This window comes from Herpailurus yagouaroundi, unplaced genomic scaffold (genome assembly GCF_014898765.1).
Source record: "Herpailurus yagouaroundi ecotype Mexico unplaced genomic scaffold, PumYag 77, whole genome shotgun sequence".
Taxonomy (NCBI): Eukaryota; Metazoa; Chordata; class Mammalia; order Carnivora; family Felidae; genus Herpailurus; species Herpailurus yagouaroundi.
In genome coordinates, this window is record NW_024412388.1 from 92,262,791 (window position 1) to 92,279,867 (window position 17,077).

The following is a 17,077-nucleotide window of genomic DNA, read 5'->3' on the forward strand; positions in this document are numbered from 1 at the left end:
CTATTCTATTCTATTCTATTCTATTCTATTCTATTCTATTCTATTCTCAAGGCAAAGTGGACTTCTTAAAATAAGCATTTTGGTGGGTTTGGGAGAACTTACAAGCGTTCTACCACCTTGGCAATAAAATGTGACTGACCGATCAGTCCCCAGAGAAATTTTGACATACAAATCTCAACCACCCACCCCAAAAAGAGTGTAACCAAGGCATTAATAAAACCATAATTACACCATTACCATAATTGAAAGATGAATGTCATAGTTCAGATTTAAATGCTTTACACAGATAAAATACTAAACTATAAAAAATGAAAAAAACATAGAGGAGGGCTCTGTACATTGAGATATGTGTCTTTACAGTCAACTAATTAGTCGCTACTGAATGTTTTTGCTTTGCTCAGTGGCATGTGGTACATAAATCATTGCAATATGTTAAATGCAAATGGTTGTTAATAGAGGAACCATCTGCTCTGTGCTGGAGAGTTTGTTAAAAAGAATGTGGTGAACCTACTTTGGATGATGTTGAAAAACTCAAATACCACATTTCTAAAATGAGCTGCCTCTGTTAACCCCAACATTACTAATGCTCCTCTGGCCTTTTGAATCCTACAAATTCATCACTAAACCACTCGTAACATAGTCTGTGCTGTGTTAATGCAACCCTGTTGGACACTTCTAAAGGCAGAACATTCTACAGAGGCTTCACACTGCACAGAGATGGACAGTGTCTAAAATTGTGTTCAGGGATTTAGAACAACCAATAAATAATCAGACAATCCTCTCTAGAACATCTTTGCTAACATGAATAAGACAGACTCTCCATCCCCGTCCCTCCTGGAAGGTATTCCTTTATAGCTGTAGATCACTGGCGAGTTGCAGGCTGATGATGAATTGCCATGGGTATCATCAGCGTTTGCAACCTCCACCTCCCATAATCCACAATACTGTATTTCTCCAAAAGATCATCAGTGCAAAGGGGAGCCATGATTTCTTTCCCAACATACTTTATTAGATGCTGTCACATAGCTTCCCAATAATGTCCGCCAGACTCACTGATGACAGTGTAAAACATGAGAAAATTAGTAATAGGACAGGAATCAGAGCCATCAGGTTTCCAATGTCATGTTCCACTTTCTGGCAAAAAGGTAATGCTCCTTAATCCTGCCCTTTCTAATCAGTTCCTGGTCAAGGTTGCTATCAGTATATTTAAGAGCCAGCTGCCATGATGATCTATTACATTAATCTCCATTGGAGGTGTGCTCCAGTGATACAATACTCAAAATAGAACTTTGGCCATGAAAGAACAAGCTTAGAAATTAACTGTGTGGATGAAAATCTTTAAGTATACAACTTCACTAAAGCCAGATGCAAGGTATGATTATTGGCTTACTGCTAACTTGGCTTTCTCTACCCTACTTTTTTTCTCCTTCCCTACCCCCACTCCTCTCTCTTTTGGCTTTTACAGTATCTGATTTAAGACTGTGCTTTTGGGGATTCGCCTGCGGGAGAAGAGGCTGCAGGAGAGCTCATTAGCCCAGCAGATGCTCTATCCGTGGATGAATTATACAATGAAAAGCTTGCTTCTGAGGGCCACCAAAAAGAGCCGGGGCTTTGTGGAGGTGGGCAGCCCTGCAGTGCAATACAGGCTTTTTATTTGTTAAAAAGGGATTTTGTACTAAAAACATTTCCCTTTGTTTGTTCTCATGAAAAGAGGAGCCTCCTGAAGGCTGTGTGCATTTGATGACTCCATTTCCAAATGAACACTTGTCAGTTTCCAAAGGGGGCTGCTGCACTTGAAAGTTACACAAAACCATTAGGAGATGGGGAGACTGGCAGGATAATCAGACAGGCAATACCTTAAAGGCAGAGTGTGCCGGCTGTGAATTTGAGAAGCTCGAATATTGAATTGGATTCTAACAATGATCCTGAACCTTTACAAAGCCCATGCTTCAGATTTGGAGCCTAGAAGAAAAAAAAAAATCTTAGGTTGTCTAATTACATTAGTTTATTGAGCTGTAGTACCACTTTGGCTCCCAGAACACCACTTTAATTTAATTTAGATTTTGTTACTTCTTCCCCTCCAAAAGGAAAACTTCACCATGGAGGCATATTTATTGTTTTTAATGCTTGTGTTTGGAAACATTCACTAATTCATTTTCCCACTTAATTACAGGGAGCAGGAGGATTGATTCTTTAAACCTACAGATGATATTTACCAAAGTTTTTCATGGAAATATAAATGGAAAGTTTCTTTGATCCAAAATTATAGTCTGATTTTCTGGAGTTGTTGTTGGTGGTGTTTTTTTTTTTTTTTTTTTTTTTTTTTTTTTAAGGAGAGGAAAGGGCACCCAGGGAAATATGAAGAGCCAGCAAAAGCCAGTTGCAGAGACATGGTATTCATCAACCTTGAGTGTTTTGTATAGGGAAGTGCATTTGGGTCATTGCTGCTTTCCTTCTCGGCAGGATCCTATGGGGCCTCCCCAGTACACTGTGCTGATATTCAGTGACACACACACCAGCAGGGAGGGCATTCAGACACATTCCATCTGTTGGTGGTTTAATTTTTTTTCAAATTCACTTGATGAGGTATTTGTCAGCAAACTTGTCACTCTGTTGTCTTTTGGAGGTTTGAGCCCTCTTCTTGGGCACAAAGGTATCTCAGTGATGCAAAGCAGAATTTCATAGCCCTCTCTTAATACTTTTTTATACTGGCAATGTCCTCAATTCCAAAATACTTATCTTACTTTCGTTCTGAAAACTCCTCTGGGTCATCAAATTCAAGTTGTCTAGTTAGGTGAAGGCAGGCATTTATTCATTTTTTATAACAAGAGTAATTTTTTAAAATCTCGCCGTGTCCTTTACAATGTGATATTCTGCTTTAAAATAGCAGGAAAGGTTGACTTGTGAGGAAAATATCTAGTTAAAACAGATCAAAGCAGTATATTTGTTGTACTAACAAGAAAAGCAGTCCCAAGCCATTCAAACACTGATAGTTATAGAGTAGTTCCAAAATGTCCCTTCTAATTTTTTTTTTCTAAGAAGGGTAAGACTCAATAGTTCCAAGAGAGAATAGGGATCATACATTATGTCATAGATTTGATCATGAAAATCTCTCCAAATGTTTGAGTTAGTCTGATTTATTTATCTGGGAATTAAAATCCAGTGTTCAAAAGCTATATGGAAAATCTGGGTAGTATCTGATCTCCATACTGCTTGCTTCCAGAATTAGTTATTTAAATGGGGGGGGGGGGTGGCTAACATTTTAACATAGGTTATAAGCAGGAACTCCATCTTGTTATGTAATGTTCAGAATAACCAGACCTTGGTGTTCTTTGTGTGAACCCAAAGAACCCAGAGGGTGATTTTCAGTTCTGTAAGGATCAATGATCAGCAGGTCACTGGACAGGTGTGAGATGCTGTGGCATAGAAGTCACCAACACAGCAGCAAGGGGCATTAAGTTACTTTGGCTTTATCCTTTGAAATGCCATTTTTCTGGGATGAGAATGTCAGATGGCATTTCATATTATTCATGATGGCAACCCATCAAGCTGAGAACCATTGTTCTAGAAAACCCACCTGCAGATGGATAAATATCCTTATAGCCAATAGTCTGAATGCAGATTTTTTAGGGAACTTGGAGACTCTTCCGCAAAACAAATCCCCATATAAAAAGTGTGCTAACTGCCCTACATTAGTGCTATTCTTTTTATTTTAAAAACTTTCTGAATTGAGGGTGCCTGGGTGGCTCCGTCAGTTGGGCATCCGACTTCAACTCAGGTCATGATCTCACACTCCATGAGTTCGAGCCCCATGTCAGGCTCTGGGCTGACAGTTCAGCTCAGAGCCTGGAGCCTGCTTCCGATTCTGTGTCTCCCTCTCTCTGTTCCTCCCCTGCTCACACTCCATCTCTGTCTCTGTCTCTGTCTCTCTCTCGAAAATAAATAAATATTAAAAAAAATTTTTTTAATAAAAAAAATAAAAAATAAAAAACTTCCTGAATTGAAATATTTTTATTTCTAGATCATGTATCTGACATGGTGAGTAATACCCGATTCCCATTTCTAGACTGAGAGTATGTATAGTCTTCTCAGAATTGAAGATGTTCATCAGTTCTCCTGGCATACATTGTGTGATTTGCTGATCTGTTTTCTGAGAAGGGGTTCCTGAGGCTGCATAGGCCCCAGGACATCAGAAAAAGTACAGTTGTAGCAACCAGGAACAAACAAGACAGGCTCACTTTAGAAACCTGGATTTGGGCTGGGATCTGGAGTCTCCCTGTGTGTGTGGCTGATGTCCTGCAGTCTGACTTTCCCAGGCACTGCAATTTACATAGGCTTCAAAAAGGAGATATGTCTCAGAATAAGAAATGCTGACCTACAGCCAACCTAAAGTGACTGAAGGTTTTCTCCATCAGTAACACAGCTCTGGGAGAGGATTGCTCCCTGGAAACACCAGGTCTATGAGGAAACTGCATTTCTTTGGCTCTAAGCATGAATTTAGTATAGTTGGCTGGCCAGGGGTAAAATGGGGCTTGAATAAGCCATTTTGGCACCCTTAGGGATTGCAGGCTGAGAAGATGACCAGTCATTTGAAAGCAGCCCAGATGTCAAGTGAGAGGTTAGCCCGAAAGTGTGTTCCAGGCAGCAGCACAGACACGGCCTGTGGCCCCTTCCTTGGATAACAGCTTGACTACACGGGGTGGGATGGCTGTTCTGGATACAGAATACATTTCTCTCAAGGTGCACTCACAAATGTGTTATATATTTAGATTTTTTTTGGCAAGTTTAAAAAAAAATCTTCAGAGATGTCAAAACAAGTGAAAAATTTATATCCAAGATAAAATGTTCAGTGCCTGGTTTAAAAAGAAGCTTTGATCAGGCTTAGGGGACCAGAATAGCATTTGGAAGTTATTGCGAGGCAATCTTTATTTAAAAAATGCCTTCTAAATTGCTTAACTATGTCTTTAATCTTGCCCCATAACAGCCAGGACTTTCTTATCTTGTATTTGCACATGTAAAGAACCTACACGTAGTAGGAGTTTTATCTTAGTCCCTTATTTCTGCCATCATCTCCTTCTGCCCTAGAAAAAAAAAAAACATGTTCTTTCTTTAGGGGTGCACTGACCCTGAGAAATGGTACACCAGAAGCAGTTGCAGCATATACTAGGGACAAAGGCAAAGGAAGTAAACAAGAACAAGACAGAGCAAGCAGGAAGAGTAGATTTCCAGTGAGAACAGAACGTTCACACCAGAGTCACACCATTTGTATTATTTAATGGTCATCTTTGTAGGTGGACAGACCCATTGGAAATGGCTCAGATCCATTTCTCCATCATTTACTACCTCTGGATAATGTGGGCAAATGCCTTGTCTCTCTGAGCTATATTTTCCACATCAGTAAAATGGGAATAATAACTGGCCTTGTGGGGTTCTTGGAACGATTAGTGTGTAACATTCATCTTTTCCTTTGGATATGCAATGCTACTTCTGCCTTATGTTGGATTTTTCTCTAGATAAAACTCTCATTGATTTTATTTCAATGAGCATTATCTAAAATTGTGTTTAGTTTAGTTTTTTTTTTTTCCCCAGACCTACCTGAATGCTTTTGATAGTCTCATTCCCAACTTGTGTTTTCAATTTTCTCTTTATTTCTTAAGGCTATCAAACATACTTATTTTGTATTTGATCTGAATATTCCAACTTCTTTTTCTTTTTCTTTTTCTTACTGAAAGGGAGTTTTATTTAAAGAATCATCCCACATCAATTCAAATATAATTATGTCAAAGTAACCAATATAGTAAAAACTTACTCAGCAGCGCTCGCTATATGCAGCAGGAAATGGAGTGATAGGAAAAGGCAAGCATTCCAAGGCCTGCTAGACCATATTTATTATGTTGCTTATCTTCTCAAGGCCAATGGGAGGTGATTTGGTCATACTTAATAGAGCTGATTTTCTAACATGTCAGGTCTTTCAATATTAGGAGGTTAATAAATCTATTAATATAATTTAGGAAATAAAGTAGAAAATAGAACGTATGTTATCTCATAGATATCCAATGACATTTATTAGTATTAATCTCATTTTTAATTAAAAATGACCTAAAACAAGTTGATATCATCGGTTATTCTTTAATAAATTAAAGTATGAATTGGACAAAGAAATATCTAAGTAAATATATTTATTATTACATCAATAGGCAATATTACTTAAGCTTTTCACAGACTATGCTACACAGCACACCAGAAACTAGTATACTAGAGTGCCTAAAATAGATAAATCAGCCTTGCTAGAGCTGGACCCATTCCATTTCATATTGATACTTGTAAGAATTCCTTTTAAAAGCTGACTATTTCATCTGGGCTCAGAATCAATCTCCAATTTTCTGTGTGTGTGTGTGTGTGTGTGTGTGTGTGTGTGATGGATTTATTTATTTTTATTTTTAAAAATTTATTTATTGGGGTGCCTTGTTGGCTCAGTCAATTAAGTGATCAACTTCAGCTCGGGTCATGATCTCACAGTTCATGAATTTGAGTCCCACATCAGGCTCCGTGCTGACAGCTCAGAGCCTGGAGCCTGCTTCAGATTCTTTGTCTCCCTTTCTCTCTGCCTCTCCCCTGCTCACATTCTCTTTCCCTCTCAAAAATAAATGAACATTAAAAAAATAAGTAAATAAAAAATTATTTATTTTATTGAGGTATAATTGACATATAACATTATGTTAGCTTTAGATGTGCAATGTTATGGTCCAATATTTGTGTATATTTCAAAATGATCACCAGAATGAGTCAAGTTAATATCCATCTCCATACATAGTTATAGAATTTTTTTTCTTGTGGTGAGAACTTCTAAGATCTGCTGTCTTAGCAACATTCATATATATAGTATTATTAACTATAGTCACTATGCTGTACATTATACCCCTGTGACTTATTTATTTTATAACTTTTGACTTTCTTCACCCATTTCACTCCCTACCTCTGGCAACCATCAATCCATTCTCTGTATCTATGAGCTTCTTTTTGTTGTTATTTTTTAGGCTTTTTTAGATTCCACATGTGAGATTCCAAAGTGAGACCATACTTTATCTTTCTCTGTTTGACTTATTTCACTTAACGTTATTGTGTTACCCTGAAGGTCCATCCATGTTGTTGCAAATAGCAAGATTTCCTTTTTTTTTTATGGGTGAATAATTCCATTGCATATATATGCACGCATGAATTTACCCTTTTCTGCAAGACCCTAATCCTTTTTGGATTCCATCTTTATTTAAGGTAGTCTTTGATCCACCGGGCTCAAGGTCTTGTCTCAGTACCGGTCTAATTCTACCACCACCACCACCTTCAAGCTCTAGGACATAGAAATCTAATAATCCAGTGGTGCCGATATTCACTTGATTCCTTGTTTTTTGTTTGTTTATTCCTGACTCCAGTGGATTCTCTATACTCTTACAGTTTTAAAAATATGTATGAAATATTTTTAGATTTTGTGTTGTAAGGCTAGTGTATACTAGACTGCCATAATGGCAGAAACAGAAGTCTTTATAAATATTTATGGCTGTTTCTTTCACTTTAAATACAAGTACAATTCCATTGTGTGTATATATACATATGCATATATATGTATGTATCATATACATATATATGTGTATATATGGTATATATGTGTATGTGTATGTATATGTATATACATACACACCACAATCTCTTTATCCATTTATTTATTGGTGTATACTTAAGTTTTTTTCATCTCTTGGCTATTATAAATAGTGTTTCAGTGAACATAAGAATGCATATATCTTTTTGAGTTAGTGTTTTCATTTTCTTTGGATCATACTGGAAATACTGGATCATAGAATAGTTCTATTTTTAATTTTTTGAGGAACCTCCATACTGTGTTCCACAGTGGTGGAAAATGATTCCAGATTATAACATCTGTTTTGGGCCCCTAAATCCTAGTATCTATTTGTCAGTCTTGGGCTCCAGAATCCCTACACAAGCTTAGCCAAGTTTAAATTTTAACTACTTTACTTCTTTTTTTTTTAGTTTTTTTTAACGTTTATTTATTTTTGAGACAGAGAGAGACAGAGCATGAACGGGGGAGGGTCAGAGAGAGGGAGAGACAGAATCCGAAGCAGGCTCCAGGCTCTGAGCTGTCAGCACAGAGCTCGACACGGGGCTCGAACTCACGAACTGTGAGATCATGACCTGAGCCGAAGTCGGCCGCTTAACCGACTGAGCCACCCAGGCGCCCCACTACTTTACTTCTTTTATAGACATTTCATGGTTTATTAAAAATTTGAAATGATTTCATTCTTTACTTGACTGGTCTAGTCAAGTATATGATTGAGAAGTGACCAGAAATTCTAGATCACAAAGTTTACATTGAAAGAAAGAAGATGGGCTGGTTTTAAAAGCTAAGAGAAAAGGAGAGACACTGGGCAAAAATGTATTTTTTAACACAAAAGGATAAACATAATGTTTTTGTTCATGGTATGTAACAATTTGTTTTTCACAGAGACAACTATAAATGATTTACAACAGGTTATCTGATCCTAAGCTTTTCAATCATATGTGATTAAAATGGTAAGTTAATATGAAATGAAGGAAAATATTGATCAAAAACATTTGAAATATAGATGGAGTTGTTCAGTTAGAATATTGAAGCTGTGCTTTATTTCATATATCTAAGAAACATTTGGAAACTCTAATGGTAGAATCTATAGCATTATAACCTACTCAACTATGTAGGGCAAATTACTTCTTTTAAATTTGTGGCTACTCTTAAGGAATACATTATTTCATTCAAATATAAGATTAGGATTTTGAGATATATTGAATTTTAGAAGAACTATTATTGTGAACTCCATCTTAAACTCTGTGAGAAAATATTTACACATCCTGAGAATGTGATAGAGATTTTGGGTACAACAATATGCAAAATCTGAAAGTAAATATCAAAATATGGCTTTTCTGTCTTTGTGGAGAAAAAAAGTAATTGGGAGAAAATACTGTCTTCTTGACTCAGGGAGCACCTCAATTTGAGTTATATTTAAAGTTTAGTTTATCAAGTCTTGTTGATAAAGGTGATACTCCACACAGTTGAACATTGGAAAATAGATGGGTGTGAAGAGCTAGGATGTAATTTGTTTTTCTTGACGTCTGTGAAGAAGCTAGAATTAATCAACAGCACATGGCAGCTTGCACACAGGTTTGGTCACTACTGGGGGCTTTCTGTTCTTTTGTTCTGGATGACTCTGTCAACAGTAACATTTTTCTTGATCTCCAATTCATCTGCTGTATCTCTAGTGTTGCTTTAGCCCACTAAAAATGTGGTCATCTTTTCCCAAAGTAATATCCTATGAGTAAAAGCTTAAATTCGAATATCTGTTTTGAAAGTAATGAATTCTAAAGAGCACCTTGAGATGGTAATCAAATCATTCCAGGAAAAAAAAAAAAAAAGGCAGAGAGTTTAACAATATCCGCAAGCTGAGGTTGCTTGAAAACACACAATACGAACTGAAATTTGAGCATGTTTCTACCCTTTAGACATTATAAACTTGCCATAGCACCCTGCTGTGGGGACAGCTTTGGTGCCCCAGAAGTAAGAGTTTAGCTGTGATTAAAAGATTGAGGTCTGTGCCTTGAAGTGACAGATTCATTTTTTGCTAGGTTTTCCCTGTTAATTCTAGGCTTGACAGCTCCACCATAAATTAATCTAAATGATGGCAGACTGCTACAAGCCTGATCATTGTCTTGCAAAAAAATCATAAAGTACTATTGAAAATTCTGACATCTCTATCACAAAATGCTATTCCCATTTGGTAGAAACTTGAACAAGGCAGGTAAAACCACAGGAAATTGCAGCTCCCTCAAGGCTGGTGGGGAAATAGAGATGTGGACACACACACGGAGCTAATGGGGAGAATGTGCCTGACTTCTGTGATCCTCAGTGTTGGTCTTCTAGTAGTTCATGACAATGTAATTACATCCTGCCTGCTCAATTTTTCTTATAACCAAGGTTGATAACTATAAACCACTGTTTATGATTGTGAATCACAGCCTGAAGCAACGTGGCATGGACATTGATTGCAGAGAAATATGAATAGCAGATGATAACAGATTGATTGACTCAATCTGAACCCTATCACAGACCAGTTAAGACATCAGAAAATCCAAGCACCACCTAAAATCAATCTTAGCTTCCTAGGAAGAGACCACACAAATACAGAGTGAACGGGTCCAGTTGTCCAGTGAAGACTTCGTAGCCTCATTAGCCCTATTCATACCTATAAGATGATCCTTCTTCTGGCAATTAGCCTTCTCTGCAGACGTGAGAGTAGGTACCAGAAGTTAGAGGTGGCATTTTCCGTTTTCTGTCTGTGTTTGGCAAGCCCCTTCCCTTCTCATTTTTATAACTCACCCTGTGTTCTTGAGTTTGGAGCTCCCTGTTTCTGTGATTAGAAAGCCTAGAGATATTTTCATTTGTGGTCACTGCTTATAACATTAGGTTGCTGAATAGTCAAGAATTAAGCACATCAACTGTGCTAACTTAAAATGCTAAGGCAAAGAAGACAAAAGAAAGGGAGGAAGAGAAATGGGAATAAATATCTATTGGAAACAATATTTTTTCTCCAAAGCCAACTACCATTATCTATAAATTCATATACTATGTAAACTCAAAGAGGTAAGGCCCAATCTGGTCCTTAGATGTATTTTATGTGGCCAACACAGTGTTTTAGTTATATTTAAAATTTGAATGCCCTTTTATGGAGCCTATACTTTCCAGGTAGTTCCATCTCCCTCCACACCTTGTTGTCTGATACAAGGTGTGTTTACCTACCTGACAGCTGAAGGCAGTTGAGTTGTGACACCTCCCCCCCCCCCGCCCCCCGCCGTGGTCTAACACCATCCAATAGATTGATTTGGAAACATTGACTTTTTGAGGAAAACAGTTGCTGAAATGTAACTTATTATATGCCAAGTACTGAACCTGACACAAGCCAAACAAAAGATTTTATAATTTAAGGCAGCGATACATACCATGAAGAAAAATAAATTCAGTTAAGGAAACAGAGCAAGAACACAGGACAGCCACTTTAGGAATGGTCTAAGAAGACTTCTCAGAGGACAGGATATCAGAGCAAAAGTTAAGTGATGTAAAAGAGTGAGCCTTGTAAACATCTGGGGGAAGAACTTTCCAAAAGGAGGAGTAGCAACTGTAAATACCCTGAAGAGAAACAGGAAGTAGACCAGTGTGGAGCAGTGGAGGCAGAAAGTGATATACACTGTGATGAAGCACTTAAGTGCCAGATTGCTTAGGTCTTACAGGCTACTTCAAGACCAGGGGAAGCCACTGGAAGATTTTCAGCAAGAAAATCAAGTAATTTAACTTATATGGTAATAAATAGATAATTTTTATTCATAAGTGGTACATAAATATTTCTTTTTTGTTTGTTTGTTTTTTAATATGAAATTTATTGTCAGATTGGTTTCCATACAACACCCAGTGCTCGTCCCAACAGGTGCCCTCCTCAATGCCCATTACCCACCCTCCCCTCCCTCCCACTCCCAATCAACCCTCAGTTTGTTCTCAGTATTTAAGAGTCTCTTATGGTTTGGCTCGCTCCCTCTCTTTTTTTTTTTCTTCCCCTCCCCCATGGTCTTCTGTTAAGTTTCTCAGGATCCACATAAGAGTGAAAACATATGGTATCTGTCTTTCTCTGTATGACTTCTTTCACTTAGCATAACATTCTCCAGTTCCATCCACGTTGCTACAAATGGCCATATTTCATTCTTTCTCATTGCCACATAGTATTCCATTGTGTATATAAACCACGATTTCTTTATCCATTCATCAGTTGATGGACATTTAGGCTCTTTCCGTAATTTGGCTATTGTTGAGAGTGCTGCTATAAACATTGGGGTACAAGTGCCCCTATGCATCAGTACTCCTGTATCCCTTGGGTAAATTCCTAGCAGTGCTATTGCTGGGTCATAGGGTAGATCTATTTTTAATTTTTTGAGGCACCTCCACACTGTTTTCCAGAATGGCTGCACCAGTTTTCATTCCCACCAACAGTGCAAGAGGGTTCCCGTTTCTCCACATCCTCTCCAGCATCTATAGTCTCCTGATTTGTTCATTTTAGCCACTCTGACTGGCATGAGGTGGTATCTGAGTGTGGTCTTGATTTGTATTTCCCTGATGAGGAGCGACGTTGAGCATCTTTTCATGTGCCTGTTGGCCATCCAGATGTCTTCTTTAGAGAAGTGTTACAATATGTTAGGAAACATCTATTGAGCACCTACTGTGTGCAAAGTCCTATGCTAAGTTCTGTTCGAAATATAAAGTTTACTTAATACATGGTGCCTGGCTCAAAAAGTTTAGACACCATTTTCTAACATCCATTCACTGGTCACTGAGTATTTTCTGCCATGTCTCCAAAATACGTTTGTTACATTTTTCTTCCTATTATTAAAAAACAAATTAAGAACCTTAGTTTTGTTATTGATCAATAACTATGACACATAAACCTGCTTCTAATGGAGCTCCTATGTCACTCCTTTTACTTTTTTATTAATTACCTTGATTTAAAGAAACGCATACTGCAATATGAAGGTTCACAGCTCCAGAAAAAAAAAAGGCAAAAGAACTTTGAAATGAGTTTGAGGAAACAGATTCTTAAACACTGCCAGCACTTCCTCATCCTGCTGAAAGCTGATATTGTTTTTGATGCTCAGGAAATGATTCCTATATGGAAGAAGTGATAAACAAGTCTGCATCCTACTGCAGTAACTCAATAAAAGATCGTGTTTGCTGTTTCACTTCTGAGGATCACTTCATAATTGTGGAGCTGTAGCAAATTAGCATCATGGCTTCTCTTACCCTATTTTGTAGAATCTTTGAGTGTGACTGGCAGGGTCAATGGAACGCTGAGCAAGAACAGGCTGATTTACATATGACAGAGACAAGGATAGGGACAGGGAAAGCCCTGAACAAAATTGCAGAAAGAATCGTCTCACATCCACACGTCATACATGCAGTGCTCTTGTACAACCACATGTTATATTATACACAATAAAATTATAACCATATATTATATTATACAATAATATAAGGTATTATTGAATATTCCTCTCAAAAGCATCCACCCCTGAAACCCATCCGTCAGAATTACTCTGACCTCTATCCGCTTTCCTCAGAGCCCTCTCTCTGATAAATTTCCCAAGTCTGTTTGCCATGATATTTCCATTCAATAACATAACTGCTTTTTAAAAGAGGTGCTTATGCCTTCTCCAAAGGAATAACTTGAATGGTGACATTCTAGATGCAATAGGAGGCAACATAAGAGAGTTACAGACAAGACGCCTTTTGATCCCCTTGGAATACCACCATGTGATGTCTAATGTGTGGTTATTAAGTACATGTTACTGCCTACTGCCCTGACTGGACATGGTAAATGCTATGCAGTTCTATTACTTTCATTACTGAAGACTGGATATTCATTAGTTAATCCTCATTTTAGCCACCACTACAGTGAAACAGGAACTGAAGTAGGAAAGTAACTTTTTCTGTCCCTTATCCCAGCCCACGTGAAGCCAAAGCTGACAGGCACCTGGTGTGGTGCCGTGGAAAGAACTTTGGAGTTCAAGGACCTAGGTGAGCCCTCCATGTCCACTGCTTGTGGAAAAAGAGGCATGGGGCAGGTCCCTCAGTCTCTGAGACTCTTAACGTCATCTGTAAAATCCCACAGAGTTGTTGTGAAATCTAAACACAGAATATATGTTAAAATGCTTTGTAAACTGTAAAGCACAAGGCAAATGATGCTATTTTCATTTTAAGCAAAAATAGAATAAGGGCAGATGAAGATTTCAAGATCCTCTTTTAGATTTTTCTTTTTAAAGTTTCTCTACCTTTTTTGACAATCTGTTTTCATTATGGCTGATTACTTGAGGAGTTTCTCAGGAGACTTTTCTGAACAAATACATGAGTTTTATCTCAGTGTCTCACCTTCTTCCTCCCTTATGTGCCTTGGCATTTCTTCTGGGCTTTCTCTGGTCACGCAGGAAGTTGACTTCAAGTATTCCTGAAGAACCTTTTGTGTATATTGTCAAATTAACCATCACTGTTTCATCATTTTGTTTCTTCTTTGAAAAAATTACGCAAACAAGTGAAGTTAGTTTTTTTCTTTATTTTGTAAATATAAGTCATCTACATTAATCATTAATCATACATCTCAAACTAAAGCGTATTCTCATATAAATTTCATTAGCATATGATCGAGTAAAGGCAGGACTTATATTTTGGATTGTTTTCTGGAGAACTCAATGGAAAAAAGCCCTATTTCAAGTACAGATGTGGTAGAGCATCATCCTGACATAATCCTATGAAGAGAATACTGCATTACATAGTCTTTGCATCAGAAACTGGCATGGGGTGTATCCTCACAGAATCTCATAATCATGAAAGGTATGGAGGGCCATCCAGTCCAACTTGATCACGGATCAAGAATACACAGGACACATGATTTAACCTGTGACATAACCTACTTTCCATATCTTGCCTAAGTTGATGGCTCCTTATCTGAACTATAGTTTGCACTTAATAAATGTTAGCTAAGGAAATTGAATAATTATCCCACTATTCTTTCCCTGTCAAAAAAGAAACTTTCTGATATCATTAGTCTATTTTCTGATTAATTCCATTCACATCATGCTTTTATTCACTTTTTCCACCAATAGAATGTGGATCCTCTCTTTCCGTTTATACAGAGATTGCCTACTTTAAACTTCAGCTCCAAGCTAATCCCCACCCAGAGATAACATCTGCATTGAGTTCTTCCTTCTTACCTGAACTTTACCATCTTACATCTGTATAGATACAGATAACATATATATTTCCTGAGACGTTATATACAATGCTTTTATCACTAAATAAGGCACAATGACATGTCTGTCTTACAATTTTCATTTTTGTTTTGACTATGTTATTTTGTAGAGGACTCCCCTTTTTTCTTTTTCTTTTGGATTGCCCCACTGTGACCAGTGAAGGGAAGTACATAGATAGAATAGATGCTAAATAAATCTTTGTGCTTAACTGAATAATAAGAATGTATGAGGACTTATGTAATAAACTGTTTACACTTCTTGTATTGAAAGTGTGATGTAATGATATTAAATAATAGTTTAAGTCACTTCACTCTAACACAATTATTTCTACTTTTGCAAATTACCTTCCACGCCTTTCCCATATCTATAAATATTTTATATAATCGTTATCAGAATGTACTTACATTTCATATTCTGAATTTTCATTTGTATTTGGCATAATCACTTCAGTAATTTTACATAATCTCCATGATTATCATGTTACCTGTACAATACTATACAGCATAATATTCCCTTTATGAGAGAACCATAGTTTTATTAATCTATTCACTCATTATTAAACTTTTGACCTTTTCCCATTTATTTTTCATTTGTAACACTTCAGTGAAGACCTTCATAACAAAGGGTTGGTTTTTTTTTTTAATTGTTTCACTTGAATTATTTCGCTCAGATACATTCTAGGAATGCCTTGATTTGGTAAGAAGACACATTTAATATTCATATTAAGTGTTATGTATTGCTTCACAAGGGGCTTATACAACCATTTACAATGTGTCCAGCAGGATATAGAGTACTCTCAAGGGAAGCTTCTGGAGGAGTGACCACAACTTACCTCCCAATCAAGAAAGTGTCACCATCATCTTATTCTTAGCATTTATTGAGCAATTTGTCTGTGCTGGGCAATGTTCTAAGTGCTTTGAATACTTATTGATTATCCAGTTTGAATCAAGTATTATTATTATTATGCTTTTACAGGTAAGAGTGGCTCAGAGCACTACATTCCTGCCTAAGGTCAATTATATCGTCAAATACAGAACCTGGAGTCCCAATCCAGATCTGTCCAATACACACCTAATAATTTCTCTCTTTTTTTTTTTATCACCCACACTCATTATTTCAAAAAGTATTTTCCAAAATATAGCACCTTTAGCGCTGATGGGAAGCAAAAAATTTTTACACAATGCAGTTATATATTCACTTTGATGAGTATTTAAAAAATATTAGAACAATCGTGTCTTGAATAGCATTGGATTAACAATATAATTAAAATTGATTTCACCTGTTACTTTTTACTTTTTTGAATGTAGCTAGTTAGGAAATTCTAAGTTATATATGTGGTTTGCATCTGGGGCTTTGTCATGTGAGTGTTTGTGTCTGTGTTTGTGATGTGAGCCACATTTTTATTACAAAATGTTGACTTAGGGGTGCCTGGGTGACTCAGTTGGTTAAGCATCCAACTTCAGCTCGGGTCATGATCTCACAGTTCGTGAGTTCGAGCCCCTCATCGGGCTCTGTGCTGACAGCTCAGAGCCTGGAGCCTGCTTCGGATTCTGTGTCTCCCTCTCTCTCTGCCCCACTGCTGCTCATGCTCTGCCTCTCTCTCTCTCTCAAAAATAAATAAACATTAAAAAAAAATTTTTTTAAAGTACTGACCTAAAAAACAGTTGAGATCCAGTGTATTGGCTAGGAATATGGAGCATAGTTCTTCTCCTGAAAAACTTCATTCAAAATGTTCAAAGTCAATCCTAGAATTTGTCTTCATTCACACTATAACTCCGTAACTTGAACCTGCAATAAGAATTGTCTCTTCCCTCCTCAAAAAAATAAATAAAAATTTCAAAAGATGATACCTACCAATAAAAGACAGCCAGAGGACCACCACCGTGGTGAATGATTTACTGATGCTACACATAAATCCTTCTTGGCAGTCCAGAGCCCATAAGAAAAAAGAAAAAGGCCCTATTTTTGAGAAGTCAAACTATAATAAAAAAAATTATACACATGAATGAATATACTTATTCATTTGCATATAGGTAAACCAATAAAACTTTATATATGCATATTTTACCATCACTTACCATATGTGATGTAATGATGCCTATAAATAAAAAAATTCAAATTCAGCCATAATATGGAATAGACAGAATCTTCAATGAAACATAATCATATTTTTGCATATTTTTTCTATATG

At 37.0% G+C, this 17,077-nt stretch overlaps 1 protein-coding gene across 11 annotated transcripts in view; it reads left to right on the forward strand.

Annotated features, from left to right (window-relative positions):
* The window catches only part of NTNG1 (netrin G1), a 336,959-nt gene that overhangs the window by 210,593 nt on the left and 109,289 nt on the right, over positions 1-17,077 (forward strand). The gene's annotated exons all lie outside the window — the stretch shown is intronic.